The sequence below is a fragment of the Chelonia mydas genome, chromosome 1, assembly GCF_015237465.2.
Source record: "Chelonia mydas isolate rCheMyd1 chromosome 1, rCheMyd1.pri.v2, whole genome shotgun sequence".
In the NCBI taxonomy this organism is placed as follows: Eukaryota; Metazoa; Chordata; order Testudines; family Cheloniidae; genus Chelonia; species Chelonia mydas.
Genome location: NC_057849.1, coordinates 120993349 through 121010089, shown reverse-complemented (window position 1 = coordinate 121010089; position 16741 = coordinate 120993349). Strand labels below are relative to the sequence as shown.

General features: G+C 44.0%; 1 protein-coding gene across 7 annotated transcripts in view; it reads left to right on the top strand.

The window, feature by feature from the left end:
• The window catches only part of CYFIP1 (cytoplasmic FMR1 interacting protein 1), a 136007-nt gene that overhangs the window by 3590 nt on the left and 115676 nt on the right, over positions 1 to 16741 (top strand). Inside the window, exon 1 of one of the 7 annotated variants that reach the window (XM_043537698.1) lies at positions 13986 to 14004. The exons of the other annotated variants lie outside the window; for them this stretch is intronic. The gene's annotated coding sequence lies outside the window, so the exon portion shown is untranslated. Of the gene's footprint in view, positions 1 to 13985; positions 14005 to 16741 lie in introns of those variants that run through there. 7 annotated transcript variants of the gene reach the window in all.

Below are 16741 nucleotides of genomic sequence, written 5' to 3'. Positions count from 1 at the left end.
GCATTCCAACTCATGGACTAGTCCAACTCAAATTCTGCCACTTTTCAAAAGCTGTTTTGGCATCTGAACATGGTGTTACAGCTTGTCTCTTCTAAAATGATTCTTTAAAAAGTGTTATCCTGAGTAATTTCTCTGTGAAGTTTAACTGGTGTAAAAAGACTCATGTTGATGCAGTTCACAGGGAGTGGGATTTGTTTAAAAAATGCAAATTGTAGAATGTTGGGGTAAGGCAGAAGGATTTTGTGTTAATCTGATCAGGTTTTTTTTTCTATTAAGAGAGAATTCTGACATGAATACTGCAAATTAAAGTTAAAAAAAATCTGCAATGTACAGAATGTAGCAGGAAAGTGGTTTCAAAAACCCCCAAAATAAACTGAGGTTAAATAAGTTGCTCTAATGGGTGATATGATTGGACTTGTGCAGTCTTCTCTATTGTAATCTAAAAATACAAAGGTTTACAAAAATATAAACACTAAATAAAAATAAAATAAAATGCAGTTCAAGATAAAAACGGATATGTCAACAAAAAAGTACCGAGAACTATACTGAGAGTAACTAAGACCATGATCCTACCAGCTGTGCAGGTTAACCCCTGTGCTTGTGTAGAGCCCTGCTGACTTTATTATGATTTTCCACTGTTTTCCCATGTAATTGTCTAAGGTTTGTTTGAAAATTTATATTGACCTTATTGAAATATGAGGATTTTATCTAAATATTATGTGACTGTACCTGTTAAGTTGGGCTAAACCATAACACTCTTTGAGTTGATTTTTTTAAAGGTTGCATGGGTAAAGTTAATTCTTGCATTTTCTGACTTTTGAGTGGTTGACTTTGCGACCTTATTGCCCTTTGAATGTAGTTATTTGCATGTAAGTTCCTAGGTTTTATTAAAGCAAACAGAAAAAAACAAAAGTTTCTTTATGTGGAACCATGCTGACCCTGTGCATGGATCATCATCAGGGTTTGAACCTAGGACCATGAGATCCATGGCACAAACCTTCACCACTGCATTTTTTATGTGGACCAGCCAGTAAAGGTCTGTGTGACACACAATACACATTGCCTTTGGCTTATATTGCTATTTGCAAAACAGCTAGGGAGTTGTGGGAATCAAGGGTCATGGGTTCTGTTCCTCACTCCGGAGGGGAGTAGGGTCTAGTGGTGACAGACAGCACAGCCAAGCACATAAATTTGGCATATTCTGTCAGAAAGACAGAGTGGTTTATTGGACTTGGGTCTGCCATAATAGAGACTGGGTTCTATTTCCATCTCTGACTAGAACTTGTAGTCTCTTCCTGGCTTCCATTCCAGCATGGGAGCCTCTATGCCAAAATGGGTGGAGGTGGGAATGCTGCTACTAGGCCTGTGTCCGTATCCCATCTAAAGTTCAAATATGGTGGTGCCTGGGAGCGTGCTCAGTGCAGATAGTGGGCCAGTGAGCATGGGAACATGCTCAGTGCAGATGGAATGTTGCTAGATTTTAGCAGCAAGTCTGTGACAAGCTTTACAGGACATGTGCAAATTGTCATTTTCAGAGGCTTATAAATGGCCAGTGTCTGGGTGAATTTTCACAGCAACAACAAAAGGCACCTCTCCGAATCCAGGGCTTAACACATTTCAAGCCCTTGTTCCATATAACACAGAAGATAAACATTTATGGTATACGCCCATTCAGTGGATAACTTTGGGTATTGTTTGTGTATTGCCTCTGTCATTTAACTGTAGTCAAAGGAATCCTCTAAATTTTAAATAATTAACCAAATCACTCATTTTTTTTTTTTCATACTGACGCTACAGCTTAATTACTGCATGATGAAAAATTAGATTTCTGCCATCCTCCTATCTTTGTATTAACCTGGATTAGACATCTAGCGTCACTCAGGCTGAAGAACTGCTTTTACAACTTCCTGTAGATTAGGGCACAGAACCTGAAACACTAGTTCCTACCATGTTCAGGCACGACAAAGTATTGGAGTTAATTTGTAGTGGTCATATCTTACATTGTTTTACTAAACAAAAGTATTTTCCTAACACAAATCTAAAGATTTCCTCAATATCTATGGTTTCAGAGTAGCAGCCGTGTTAGTCTGTATTCGCAAAAAGAAAAGGAGTACTTGTGGCACCTTAGAGACTAACAAATTTATTTGAGCATAAACTTTCGTGAGCTACAGCTGAAATTGGATGAAGTGAGCTGTAGTTCACGAAAGCTTATGCTCAAATAAATTTGTTAGTCTCTAAGGTGCCACAAGTACTCCTTTTCTTTTTGCTCTATATCTATGGCTTCTCTATATGCTGTTTGCTCTTTTCCACTAAGTTCATGTATCTGTCTGTCTGTGAAAATTGAGTTTACAGAAATATTTGTAAATAGCAGAAAAGGTCATTTCTCCAGATAGCTCCATGTTTTAGGGAAGTCTGAACCGTGTAAACCTCAGCGTACTGGAAAAAGTGGGATTTTGAAACTGTTACACGCAGCTAACCAATATGACTAATGTATGTCATTTCAGTAGAAAATGGGCTAGTATTCCCTACCCCCGCTCTTGACCAGTCAGTGAGTTGAGTAACAGGTGAAGTTAATGCAGTGTATGCAAAAGAAAAGACCATCCCAGAGAGAATGTTTAAAGATATCTGCAAAAAGATCAAGCAGATTAAATTCTTTATAGTTTTGTTTCCTCTTCCTGGACATCCTTGGTGGTCCAGCATATTTGGGAGAGGGTTGTTTCTGCTTGGAGACCCCCACCACCTGCAAAAAAGGATAGAGTTCATATATCACTATCTATCATTTATCAAATTGCCTCTGTTGCTTGTGTTTTGGGGACACTTGCTCTCTCCCTTCATTACAGGGGAGTATCTTTGGGGCGAGATTGCTTGTCTTAATTTTCTGTAAATGAACGGTTTTGGGGGTGGAAAATCTTCTTTACTCTTCCACATTCCTCAACTGCAGGCAGCCCAACAGCAGCTTCCTTTTCCCCATTGCTTCTGGATTTGAGTTGCTTCATTCTTCCTGTCTGCTGCTGCCACCATGAGGGATCCCAGCTGGCCTCTTCTCTTATGTGATAATAGGGTTTGGAGCTGGAGAGATTTCCCCTCTCCCTGTGACATACTGAAACAGTTGAGATGAGCAAAGATGCTCAAGCTGGAGACCCCTCAGTATAGGAGTGGGCTGCTGGCAGGGCATGGTCTGTGAGAGATCCTCTGTTTTGGAAAGTCGCTTACCCAACTTATGTGCCAGATATGGATTTGTTAATCTTCCGGGCATGCCCATAAAGCCCAGCTTTTCTCTCTTCTGCACTTCAGGAGCAACTGGACTGAGGGTTGGTATGATTATATTCATGGTTGGGGCAGTCCTTCTATACTATTGTGTGCATTTTAACCTAGGGGATAGATACCCAGGCCATGGGATGGACATCTATAGATATATTTCTATAAATTCAGATAAATACAATTTCTGTTTGGAGGAGAGAAGGGTTTCCCTCTACAGGAAGAAGGTTATAAGAAAAATGTTAACATCTTTAATTACTTAAAAGAAGGAGTTAACAGTACATTAATAAAATTATCAAATGCTACTAAGTTGTGAGGAATTGTAAAGGAGGACAGGCCAATAATATAAAGCAACCTTAAAGAGACAAGTGTGATCGTTACTTGGTTACTTGCACCTTTGACTCCTCATGATTTCTGAGAGTTATTCTTTGAGTGCTTGAAGATGTCTGTTCCACTGTAGGTGGGTGCGCACCTCATGCACAGTTAGACAAAGAACTTTTTCCCTCAGTGATACCCACCAGGGTGGCTCAAGCACTCATTGTCGCCACATGCTACTGCATGCTGGTATAAGAGGGCGGAGCGGCCCCTGATGCTCCTCCGTTCCTTCTTACCTCCAGTGAAGCTTGTCAGAGCGACTTCAGACTTGTGACAAGTACTTCCCTCAATCCTTGTATATTAGGGTGACCATATTTCCCAAAGGCAAAATGGGACACCGTGTGGAGGTAGCCTGAGGAGTCTCTCTCCCCCCACCCCCCAAGCCTTTGCTGGCCCGAGCCCTGCCCCCCCTCCCACCCCCCCAGGGTTGGCGTCTCTGCTCTCCCGAGCCCTGTCCCCTGCCTCCCAGCATGGGGCTGGCATCACTGCTCACCCAAGCGCTGTCTGCCCCCCGCTTGAGGGGGGGCTGGCGTTGCTGCTTGTCCGAGCCCAGCCTGCCCCCTGCCCAAGCCTACCTCCCTCCCTGCGTGGGGCTGGCATTGCCGCTCACCCCTTTGCACGTTCCTCCACATCCCACTTCTCTGACAAAAGTGCTAAAAAAGCACTTTTGCGAAAAAAAGTTGGGACGGCTGGAACAGGGCTTAAGAAAGGGACTGTCCTGGCCAAAACGGCATGCATGGTGATCCTATTGTTTATATATCCTGCTACTGTAAACATTTAGTTAGTTGTAGCTATTTTAGCTAGTTTTAGTGATTGTTTTTGTTTTAGGCCATCTTTCCCCATTTTTGTACTGGGGATCAGTACCAAAAGGGTGCCTTGCTTGCTAGGATTTGAGTCCTACCAGGCTTGCGCTAAGCATATGCTGGTTAGTGACCCACACCCAACCTACTTAAAATGTCTAGGAGAATCCCACGCTAGTGACAAATGTCACACATGTAAAGAATTCAAGCCCTGCTGAAAGAAAGAGTGGTGAGGCTCAAATTCTTGCTTGTGGAGGCAGCCTTTTGTCTTCCACTAGAGTCAGCACATGGCAAAAGCACCCCGAGCACATCAGCTTTGGTGTGGAGTGCTGCACCACAGATGTTTGTGGCTTCTGGGTCCCATTTGCTGGTATCAAAGAGAAGACTTAGGTCTGCTTCGCGTTTGGTACCTCGATCAAGTATATTGGTACCACTGTGTAGTAGAGGCAGAGTCTCTGAAATGTTCGAGGGGACACTCTCCCTAGAGCACTCACTCCCCAGAAGGGATCGCTGCCTCTGGAACTTTGCCAAATCTGTTGAGGCCATCCCCTGAAAGACCTTTACGGAGTCATCAGTTGCTGCCGCTCCCAACCACTCTGGAGGCTTATGCAGCCACAAGAGACTTGCTTAGCCTCTCGGTACTGGTATTGCCAGCAGTACGGGAAGGTATACAGCTGGTACCGATGCCTACGGTGTCTAGCTCACCGCATCGAGAACCTGCAGGATCTTTACCCACCAGAAGGCCACAAAAACTGGTGCAATTGAGAGGCAAGCCGCAGATGATGTCCTTGGTTTTGCCATCTCCGGGATCTGGCTGTCTCTCACCATTCTCAGCTGGTTCTGCCCTGCCATTTTCAGAGGCATTGGATTTGTCTTCATCAGATTCATAGGTGAGGTGGTCTATATCGCGTCCAGGATGGGAAACATACCTGCCTCAGCGTCTTGGGGACTATGGACCGTGTAGCGGTCTCAGTGCTGGCTTCCGTCTAAGAGACAATGGTCCAGGCAAGGATGCATTGTAGCGGCCCATACCAGTGGCCGTTCTGGGCTCCATGGGGTGTTTGCCCTCCGGATAGGACTTTTCCTTACCCCATTTGCTCGCTGTCCTGGAGAGCATACTGCTGCTGTCATCACCAAGAGCATCGCTCACAGGTACCCAGTACGGAGTCCAGTACTGTGAAGTCAGAAGCCACTTGGGCACCGTCTCTGCTGCAAGATACAGACCAACCACCACCTCAGATGCCTGCTGCATCCTCCTCCTTGTAACCAGATGAGGCTGTTGAGCAATTAAGTGTCTCACCACCACCAGAGGACTAGAGAGCTCATCAAGACCTTTCAAAAAAAAAAAGTGGCCTCTATACTTGACATTAAGGCAGAGGAAGTGTGAGAGTTCTCACAAGTTGGTAGACATCCTGGTATTGGCCACTCTGGCCATGGTGGCTCTACCAATTCATGAAGCCATCATGGAGCCAGTCAAGGCCCTGTGGCTGACAATGTCCTCCTTGCCATGCACAGTGAAATGAGCTAAAAGGAGGTACTTTGCCCCTTTAAGGGGTATCAACATTTTTACTCCCCTCCCTCTCTTCTCTGGTGGTGGCAGCTGCCAATGAGTGTGAGAGGCAGGGACAACAAGCGTCCATGCCAAAAGGCAGACTCGGAGGGTAGATCTGTTTGGTGGCAAGCTTTATTCTTCAGGAAGCCTGCAGTTTAGGATTGCAAACCAACAGGCACTCCTGAGTCAATATGACTTTACCCTCTGGGAGACATTATACAATTTAAAGACAAGTTACCAGAGGACTGCAGACAAATGTTTGCGGTGATGGCTGAAGAGGGTAAGCTGGTCACCAAGACAGCTTGTATAGCACAGACTTGGCTGCTTGAATGATGGTGTCAGGTATTGCTATGAAGAGGTGTTCGTGTTTGCAGTTGTCTGGGCTGCCCTTAGAGGTCCGACAGGCTATCCAGGACCCCCCTTTTGAAGGTCCCACCCTGTTTTTACACAAGACAGTTGACGGTTCATCTTAAGGATACCCCAGCAACTAAAAGAAAACACTTTCTTCTGCAGCAGCCATACAGGCACCAAGGATTACCTACCAGATCCCAAGATCCCCCAAGGAAAAAGGGCAGGGAGGCAACCGCCACCATCCTCCTCTTCAGCATCAGTGGGCTCATCCTGTCCAGCCGCTGTGTCCAAACCGGCATTTTGGTGGGTTTGTTGATGACAGTAGTACAGTTACTGTAGTTCCACGTGTTCCCCAGCATTTGTTTACCATTCTCCCAGGCCACTTCCTGAGTGCTTGGGGCCATGTAACATCAGACTGCTGGGTCTTAAGCATCGTGAAACTGGGATATGCTCTCCAGTTCAGTTCTCACGCCCAATCCCCAAGCCTTCCTTCCTTCATCCCTCTTCAGGGACCATTCTCGTGAGATTGTCCTCCAACAGGAAGTCCAATTTCTTCTTCAATTTGCCACTGTAGAGGAAATCCCATTGTGCTTCGAAAGGAATGGCTTCTATTCCCATTATTTCCTCATTTCCAAAACATAATGGGGTCTCAGACCTATTTTAGATCTAAGAGGTTTGAACAAGTTTCTGAAGAAAATAAAATTCCTCATGGTTACCCTATCTGTCCCTGGAACACGGGACTGTTACGGTGCCCTCGACTTAAAGGATGCTTACGTCCATGTTGTGATACACCACAACCATTGGAAGGTTCTCAGATTTGTGGTGAATGGGTTCCATTACCTGTTTGTGGTACTTTGATTCAGTCTTTCAGCCGCTCCTTGGGTGTTCACAAAATGCATGACCTTGGTGGTGGTGCATCTACAAAAATTAGGAGTCCATGTGTTCCTGTACCTGGATCACTCTTCGATTGGAGGTCGGTCTGAGGCCCAAGTGTTAGCCAGTGTATCGACAATCCGGTCCACATTTGACAGTAGAACTTCTAGTAAATCAAGACAAATCAATCCTAAAAACAGTACAGAGAGTAGAGTTCGTTAGGGCAGTTTTAGACCTTAGGCCTTACTAACTCAATCCAGGTTCGAAATATTATGGGACCTCGTACTGCAGTTTGAAAGCATACCCTTTCACCATGGCACGCTGCCTCAGGCTTCTTGGTCACATGGCAGTGTGTACCTAGGTAGTCCATTATGCCAAGCTCCAGCTCAGAAGGCTGCAGGCATGGCTAGCTTAGGTGTATGTCCTAAATTGTCTGTATTTGGACAGGATGGTTTGAGTGCCAGTGTTGGTTTTGTCATCTCTGCATTGGTGGATGAATCCTCTGAAAATTTGCATGGGGGTCCTCTTTGTTCCTCCACTACCAACCCTCACTCTAGTCACAGATGCATCATTGCTGGATTGCGGAGCTCATCTGGGATCTCTGCAGACTCAAGATCTCGGGTCGTCTCAAGATCTAAAGATCCATACAGATGTCAGAGTGTTAACAGTGGTTCGTTTCACCTGCTTGACCTCCCTCCCCCAAATAGTAGGAAAGAATTTATTAATTCTAACACACAGCTCTGTGACTATGTTTTACGTAAACAGACAGGGAGGAGTGCAGTCGACCCAACTATGCCAGGAGGCAATTTGCCTCTTGGACTTTTGTGTAAACAACTTGATTAATCTCACAGCTGCTTACCTTCCAGGGAAACAGAACACGTTAGCAGATCAGCTGAGCAGGTTGTTCTTTGATCACCACGAGTGGTCATTATGCCCAGATGGGGCCAAATCTGTCTTCCAGCTCTGGGGGACTCCCCAAGTGGATCTGCTTGCAACAAAAGCCAACTGATGACATTTTCTCTTTTGTTCCTGGGGAGTTCTCCGCCCAGGCTTACCGACAGATGCCTTTCTCTTCTCTTGGAAGAATTCCCTTCTGTACGCCTTGACTCTAATCCCATTGCTCCTCAGGGTTTTGTTCAAGGTCAGACAAGATCAATGCTCACCTCATCCTTATAGCAGCAGCATTGCCTCATCAACACTGGTACTTGACCCCTACGAGCCTTGTCAATCAAGTCGCCACTCTCAATCCCGTTGGATCTGGACATCATCTACCAGGGCTAAGGTAGGCTGCTCCATCCCAATCTCTGAGCCCCCCTTCTGACAGCATGAATGCTTTATTGTTGACAGCATTTGAGAGATCTTGTTCAAAGGACATTCAAAAAATGCTTTTGAATAACAGAAACCCCTTAGCTAGGAGTAGTTACTTGGGTAAGTGGAAGCACTTCTCCATTTGGTCCCATCAGAAACGCGTATCTCCGGAGTGTGCACCCTTGAGCCTTGTACTGAACTAGCTCCTTTACCTAAAACAGAGTTTGTTCATTAGGTCTACTAGAGTGCATCTGGCAGTTGTTTCAGCCTTTCACATTTCGGTAGATGGTAGATCCTTTTTTTCCCCTAACCCCATCGTGACCAGATTCTTGAAGGGTTAGGTCAGGTTGTATCTTCATGTGCTCGATCTCATCCCTCCCTGGGATCTGAATTGGGTCCTAGCTAAATTGATGGGTCCATCCTTTGAACCACTTACATCTTGTTGTTTGCTGTACCTCTCCATGAAAGTAGCATTTCTAGTGGCCATTACCTTTGCTAGAAGGGTTGGAGAGTTAAAAGCCCTGCTATCAGACCTTCCCTATACAGTTTTCCATAGGGATAAGGTTTATCTCCATCTTCACCCAAATTTTTCTCTTGACCAGGCAATCTATTTGCTAACTTTCTTTCTGAAGCCTCATGCTCAGAGGGATGAGGAGAGGCTACATTCACTGGATCTCAGAATGGTCTCACTTTTTATCTGGACCGTATCAAGCCCTTCAGAGCTTCAACTCAGTTGTTCATTGTAATTGTGGACAGAGGGAAAGGCAAATCAGTATCCATACAGAAGATTTCATTCCAGATCTCTCTGTGCATTCCTTTATACTACCATTTGGCTAATATAACCCCCAGCAGCTGGAGGATTGGTGCATTCTAGTACAGCGCAGGCAACGTGTGCAACTTTCTTGGCGTAAGTACCTATCATAGACATCTGTAAAATGGCGACGGGTACTACCAACGGAAAAAGTTCTCCAACAGTTGTGCACGAGGCATACACACATTTACAGTGGAATGGACGTCTGCAGCACATCTCGAAGAATAGCAGATACAGAAAGGTAGGTAACTGTCCGTCCCCCCACCCCGTCCCTCCCCCCCTTCCTTCCAGGTCTCAAGCTGTCACCTCTCTCAATGTGGAATCATGTAATTCTTCCATTCTTAGACCAGGACTTGGGCTGCAGTCCCCGGTACTAACCATGATGAAGCTCAGCAGGTCAGCCTTAGGTTCAGTACCTGCAGTTCTGTTCCCTCCGGGAGCTATTACCCGTGGCAATACATTGACCAGACAGTCTTCTTAAAACAAGTGTTATTTATGTAGAATTTCAGAGAAAACAGATCTTAATAAATAAGCTATACACAGGTGTCTGTCCATCTTCTTCTGTATGGGGATCTTTGGGCTAACCTTCCTGTTGAAGGTTAGACCAACTGCCCACTATTGAAAATTAAATTCACACCCTACCCTAATCTGTATTAAAGTGCAATAGCTATTCCTAAATATTCCTGAGAGTCCAAGGAAGTTTCTCTGTACAACGGATAAGTTTTGTAGAACAGCACCGCTACAGGTGCACAGGATACTAATGTACTATTTTTTCTGTTCTGAAGCAATGGCTGATAGGGGAGTAATGAAGTGCTACAATAGCCCGACCAGGGCTCAGAAAGTCCTGAAACTCCTTGAACCAGGCTCTCTGCTCATGTGTGTCTCAGGCGTATCCTAGCAAGGGCTCTCTGGATGTATTGCTTGGGTTTTTTGTTTTTATTTTATTGGGATTGGTTAGTTGTTTGTTCAATAAACTGGTAATTTAATTACTGAGGCTTGACTGTTGCAAGCATTTATCCCCAAAGAGCAACCCAGAAAAGTCAGAGTACCATCATCCTGCTCTGATGAGGGCTTGATCTGATAGGTCTTTTTCCATCTCTAACTTTTATGATTCTGTTAAATATGTGTGTGGGTGTGTTTATGCAGATAGCATCTGTTGGGTGGTTCAATAAGGGTTGGAAACTTAAAATATGTGAACTGTATTAGATCTTTGCTCAAATTAGTCAGCTGCCTTCTGCAACAGCAAAAGATTCTCTTCCTGTCTTAAACTGTAAACTAGATGTGCTTTTATAAAGTCTTCATGAGCCAAAGCCTTCCCCAGTGACTTTAGGAAGGGAACTACTTACCTGGGTTTCTCAGATATATCATCTTGTCCCTGACATGGTATTGATGATACTAAAAAAATAGGTTTCAGAGTAGCAGCCGTGTTGGTCTGTATCTGCAAAAAAGAACAGGAGGACTTGTGGCACCTTAGAGACTAACACATTTATTACAGCATAAGCTTTCGTGAGCTACAGCTTATGCTCAAATAAATGTGTTAGTCTCTAAGGTGCCACAAGTCCTCCTTTTCTTTTTACTAAAAAAATAAAAAGACTAAACACATTAGCAATTAAAAGGATACTGTCAACTTAAAACTTCACTTTTTTTGAATTTTTTTACTTTCTGTTGTTGATAATGACACTTAAGAGACTAGCAAAAATAATTCTTTGTTTTGTACTTTGACTTGTGCATTTGACAGTACCTTTGAAAGCTCCCCTATTAGTCCCTTTCCCCTATTTGTGTGGCTCTTCCACACAGCAACAGGGAGAGGGACACTTAAACTTAAAAGAGAGGCATGGAAAATGCATTTATTAAAACAACAAACATTGTTCAGAGAACAACTGTAGGGAGCTAGTGTAAGACTTGAAACTACATTTATCTCGTCTTTCGTGATTTGCTGGTGCCTCTTCAATTAAACTGCCAAGGCTTTCCTAGTTAAAGAGAGTGAAACTGACAATCGTGCATCATCATCATCATGTTCCCATTACGCCTTTGGCGTTTGGGGTAGTGACAAAGCTCCTCCACTCCTGTTTCTGGCAAGTCTTTCAGTGGTTCTCCAGCTGTGCCCCAGGTTTTTCAGCTCAGTTTCCACAGCTCTTTGCCATGTTTTCACTTGCCTTTGGGTGTCCATCTTATTGCTATTTTGGTGATGGAATCAGTTTCCATCCGAAGCACATGGCCAACCCAGTTCCAATGCCTCCTGGCAATGATGCTCCTATCTTCTTGGCTGCACTGTGTGAATAGACATTCTTGCAGGGTACCAAAAGTATTGTGGAAAGGATGAGGAAATGTTGCATTGAATGCATTCTAACTAAGCTCTCCCATATCAAGGGGAAAAAATCCTATTTGATTGAACTGAACACCTTTCTAGGACCAATTGCAATATTACCACACTGAATATTCTTGTGAATAAAAATAATATTCAAATGATGCTGTCAGTTTTTAGTAAAAACATTTTGTTTTTTTTCCTGCCGTTTGCAAACCCAGTACTGCAGCATTATGCTAGTACACACATTCAATAATTGAATGTCACTAAATACAGTCCAAGTTAAATACACCTCTACCCTGATATAACGCAGTCCTCGGGAGCCAAAAAAATCTTACTGTCTTATAGGTGAGACCGCGTTATATTGGGATAGTGGGAGGAACCGCTCCCCACCCCAGCTCGCCTCTGCCTCCTCCCCTGAGTGCGCCGCCACCGCTCCGCTTCTCCCCCCTGTCTCCCTCCCTCCCTTCCTTCCTTCCAGGATTGCCGTGCCAATCAGCTGTTTGGCGTGGGAAGCCTGGAAAGAAGTGGAGGGAGAAGCGGAGCGGCGGCGGCGCGCTCAGGGGAGGAGGCAGAGGCAGAGCGGAGGTGAGCTGGAGGGGGGAGCGGTTCCTCTGCGCCCCCCACCCCAGCTCACCTCCGCTCCACCTCCTCCCACGAGCGCGCCGCAGTGGTGCGGCAAGCCTGGGAGGGAGGAGAAGCGGAGCTGTGGCACGCTCGTGGGAGGAGGCGGAGTGGAGGTGAGCTGGGGTGGGGGTGGGGGCGCAGAGGAACCGCTTGCGGTAACACAAATTCAGATATAACGAGGTAAAGCAGCCCCGCTCCCCGGAGCTCTGCTTTACCGCATTATATCCAAATTCACGTTATATTGGGGTAGAGGTGTAAAGTGCAAAAGTTAAACTGCATAAATGTTACACAGTGAGGCTCCAATCCTTCAAAGAAATCAGTGGGCTTACTCACAGTACATAAAGGTAAGCACATGTGAGTCTTTCCAGGCTCTCGTCCTAAATATTTAATAACCTAAGACACTGTGCTTATGACACCATGAAAATATTTCTTCAGAACATTTTTGTCTTGACAGTGGTGTTCCCTGCCGCAAGCCTACAATTGATCTATGTTCTTCCTATAATCTCTTCATAATTTAAGGCTGTCTCTACTCTACAGACCTGATAGCAGCATAGCTGTATTACTGCAACTGTGCTTCTATAGGGTCTCCTGTGTAGCTGCTCTATGCCAACTCCTGTTGGCATAATTAAACCACCCCACAACGAGCAGCGATAGCTATGTCAGCAGGACAGCGTCTCCCGCTGACATAGCCTTTTCATACTGGTGCTTCTCTTGGTAAAACAACGTATTTTGGTCAGGGGTGGTTTTTTTTTTTTTTTTTTTTTTTAACACCCCTGACCAACTAAATTTTACAGACAAAAGTACTAGTCTAGACATAGCCTTAGTTACAATGTCTAAAAGGGTAGTAAGGGCTTTTAGCTAGACTTTTGCATGCATTAAATAAGAACAAGGTAAGTATGATGAATCCAGTTTTTTTAAAATGTTATGTAAAATGCAGCCAAATTGCAATGATGTTATGCCGCTTTATTATGCCTATCAGACATTACCATAAATAGAGCCACTAACTAGGAACGTTCTCTGAGTCTATACCGTATTTTTTTGGATAAAAGTAAAAGGACCAAAGATGACTACTTTCCCGTTAGCTTTCTCTGCTAAGGGCCTAGCTATGCTACTAGTATAATGCTGGCTGTATTGCTCATTTAGTGGAGTCCATGTTTTAACATATTCTCCCATATAAACGAGCCATAAAAATATACGGCTAAGGGACATTGAAATAACCATACAATGCTGTTCTATAACATATTATTAGAAGCATTTTGTCCATCTACACTAGTAATTTTTTAAAACCTGTTGGAAGTTAGATATTGCACTAACCATGCCAGACAACTGTGCTAGCAGCCCGCAGTTATACGAGTTTTGATGAGCCCCAAGCGCTACTAGCATGTTGATGTTAACTCCCCCAGTTGGAGAATGTGTCAAGCTGTCTCTGGGAATTTTAATGACTTTGCTGCTGGCCTAGTGCTGCATGGCCATGGCATAATTGTATAGTTCGAAATGAATGCTGACTGACTGCTCACAATGGAGAGAAAAATACAGCATATTGATTGTAAAACCAAGGGGACCAATTGGTATCCAGTAAAGGAGTCTTAATTTTAAATATGGCATTTTTATTTTAAAATAGAAAACAAATGCATTTCCCCTCCCTCCCCAGTGAATAAAAAAACATCTGAGTGGAATGCTGGGATCTGAACTCTGAAAAGACTGAGCGGGTCCAGAGAAATCACATGCACGTGACTGAGTAAGGGTAAACCCTGTCACTACAGCTTGGTTTTCAGAAACACAGCTTCCTTTGTGGTGGTGGTGGTGGTGTTTTCTGTTTCAAGATTTTACAGAGTAGCATTGATGTTCCTTATGGCCGAGACTGATTCCGTTGTGTGCATCTAAAGCTCATAGCTCAAGTGAAGTCTCATTTTTCTGATTTCGAGAAAAGGGCTGAGTAGGCTTGAGTTGGTGCTCTAGCTATTTTTAATTCTTGGAGATCTGGGTTCACATTCTGAGATGGATCACAAGAGAAAATGAATGTTAGTTTTCTCTTAATCCTCATTGGTGCACATGACAAAACCACTACAGTATTTGGCACGTCTATAGTAAAATGCACGTGGTGTTAAAATGGGAGAGAGAAAAGACCAGAACAGAGTTTAATTGATACAGCTACACAGAGGCTTAGCCATAAATTGCCTCATTCTAGTTTAGTTGTTCCCATATCTTCTTGAGAGCCCTTTCACCTTACTCCCAATATTGGCTTTTGTCATATCTCGACACATGTTGCATATCTCTTTACCCCCCCCCCCCCCCCCGCCAATATTTTCTCCCAGTAGTCTCATCTTTTCCCTCTTCTTGGTCCTCTTAATCTCCCTTCTCTTTTCTCCTGCTGTGTGTCTCGCACAGCTGTCCCCACAATCTGCTGGGTCTGTTTCTTCCCTACTATTTCTGTTTGGGACTGTTCTTCTTTCTGCTTGCCTTGCTACCAGCCCGTTGCTATAGACCAGTGGTTTTCAACCTGTGATCCGCAGACTGGTTAAGATTTCCAAAGAAGTCCACACCTCCTTTTGAAATTTGTAGGGATCCGCAAATGAAAAAAGGTTAAAACCCATTTCTGTAGACGCTTCAGTGAGCGATGCTGTATAGTACCACATAGGGGTGCTGCAGAGAACATAAGGGTGAAGCTGGTAAGTAATTTCCCAAGGGAAAACTGTGTGACCGTGTAGAGGTGGTCTGGTACCCCCTTTTGCTCCCCATAAATTGGGAACCTTTGCTGTAGCTAATGCAGTACAGAAACTGCTGTGCACTTGTACTTAGGACAGCTTTGACTACAAAGTATTATAGAATAATAATCCTCACAATAGCACTTTCTGATAGAAAAGCATTGGTATTCCCATTTTACATACCAGGAAACTGAGGCACAGAGGTAATGATTTGTCCAGGGGTTGCAGTGGAGAGTTAGTGTGAGACTGGGATTGCCTTTCTGTGAAAATTTCTAAACTTGGTAGTAAGGGATCTATTGTAGCAAGGACCACTGAGATTAAGACATCTCCTAGGAGAGCTCTGAATAATATAGAATTATTTGTATGAGAATTGGCTTCTGACCATATTGACTCTGGAGACAGCTGCTGACTTCAGAGTGGGTTGCATCCTTCCAAAACAGCTGAGAATTTCACTGTTACTGTGATTTATATTTTGGCACATAAAGCTATATAAGGAATGTTCAGGTTACACCTTTGGATTATGCAAGATAAATCTTAATCTTTGTCTCTTTATATTTTCTGCAGTGTAAGCCTGTGGTGCATACATTCATTTTTAATTGTTAAATGGACATTTAACTTTTTTTTACTCAATTTATGATGACAACTATTCTAAATAAAACCAAACCTCTTATTCTCTGTCTACCAGAAAGTGCTTCCAACATGGACAAATTTACATTTTTTTTTTTAGAGGACTTTACATCCGGAAGGATCCCAGAGTGTTTTATAGAGCTCACACATCCTTTACTGAAATGCAGCCATCCGTGGGGTGGAAAATAGCCGGTCAGCAGCTCGCCATAGTTCTAGATAGGAAGTGAAGAAGAATATTGTATGCAGTTGGAGCTGCAAGGAGTATGACAGACAGAGCTTAACACCATTACTGTTGCAACAAGTGTTAATTGGCTCTTTGGACCACAAGTGGTCAGTTACATAAGTTTGCCCCCTCAGCTAAGTGGCATCAGTTCTAGCAGCACAGTGGCCACCTAATACCGTGCTGGGTTATTGGCTCAGTACTGATTGGGGAGAAAAGAGCAGTATTGAATCGCTAACACCACTTCTGGGTCACTTAAATGGTCCCACCGAAATCGCTGACATTGCCTCGCCCTTAGAGCCCAGGGCAGTATGGCTGTTCCATGTGTTGCTAATAATAAAAATGTCAACAGATATGTGTGGTTAGTCTGGTAAAGATTTTTCTGTCCCAATACAAGTTTGAAAACAAATGGGGGTTTACTGGTGTTGTTAACCACATTGTTTTCAGTAGTGTAACGCACACTCACAAGAGGATATGCGGTTTTACCCACAGTATATAGAAAGCTCACTGACAGCCAGGTGAAGCAGTTTTCATTAAAAATAAAAGTAAGTGTGGTTGGGTACTCAGCACTTTATTTTGCGTGTCATTCTGGAGCTGCCACTTCTGCCCAGTATTTTTCACACGCAGTTCACTCTCCCCGTGGATTTGTACCTGCTTGTTGTAGCACTTACTGCAAGTTTCCTCCAGTGCTAGGTCATTCTGCTGCAGCTAGAGAGGGTGAACAGTGCAGCTCCTCCTTAGCCCGATGCCGTGCTAATTGTTTCCCATCATGTGACAGTTCTTTTGGCTGTTGCCATGCTACCAAGCTGGTGTAATCAGACTTTTTTTGTCTTTTTTGTTTTGATCTATGATTGTAAACTTATCTTTTTAAAAGGCTTGACTGTGTATCAAGTCTGCTGCATAAAGGCCCTGGCAGCTGCTGCGTGCTC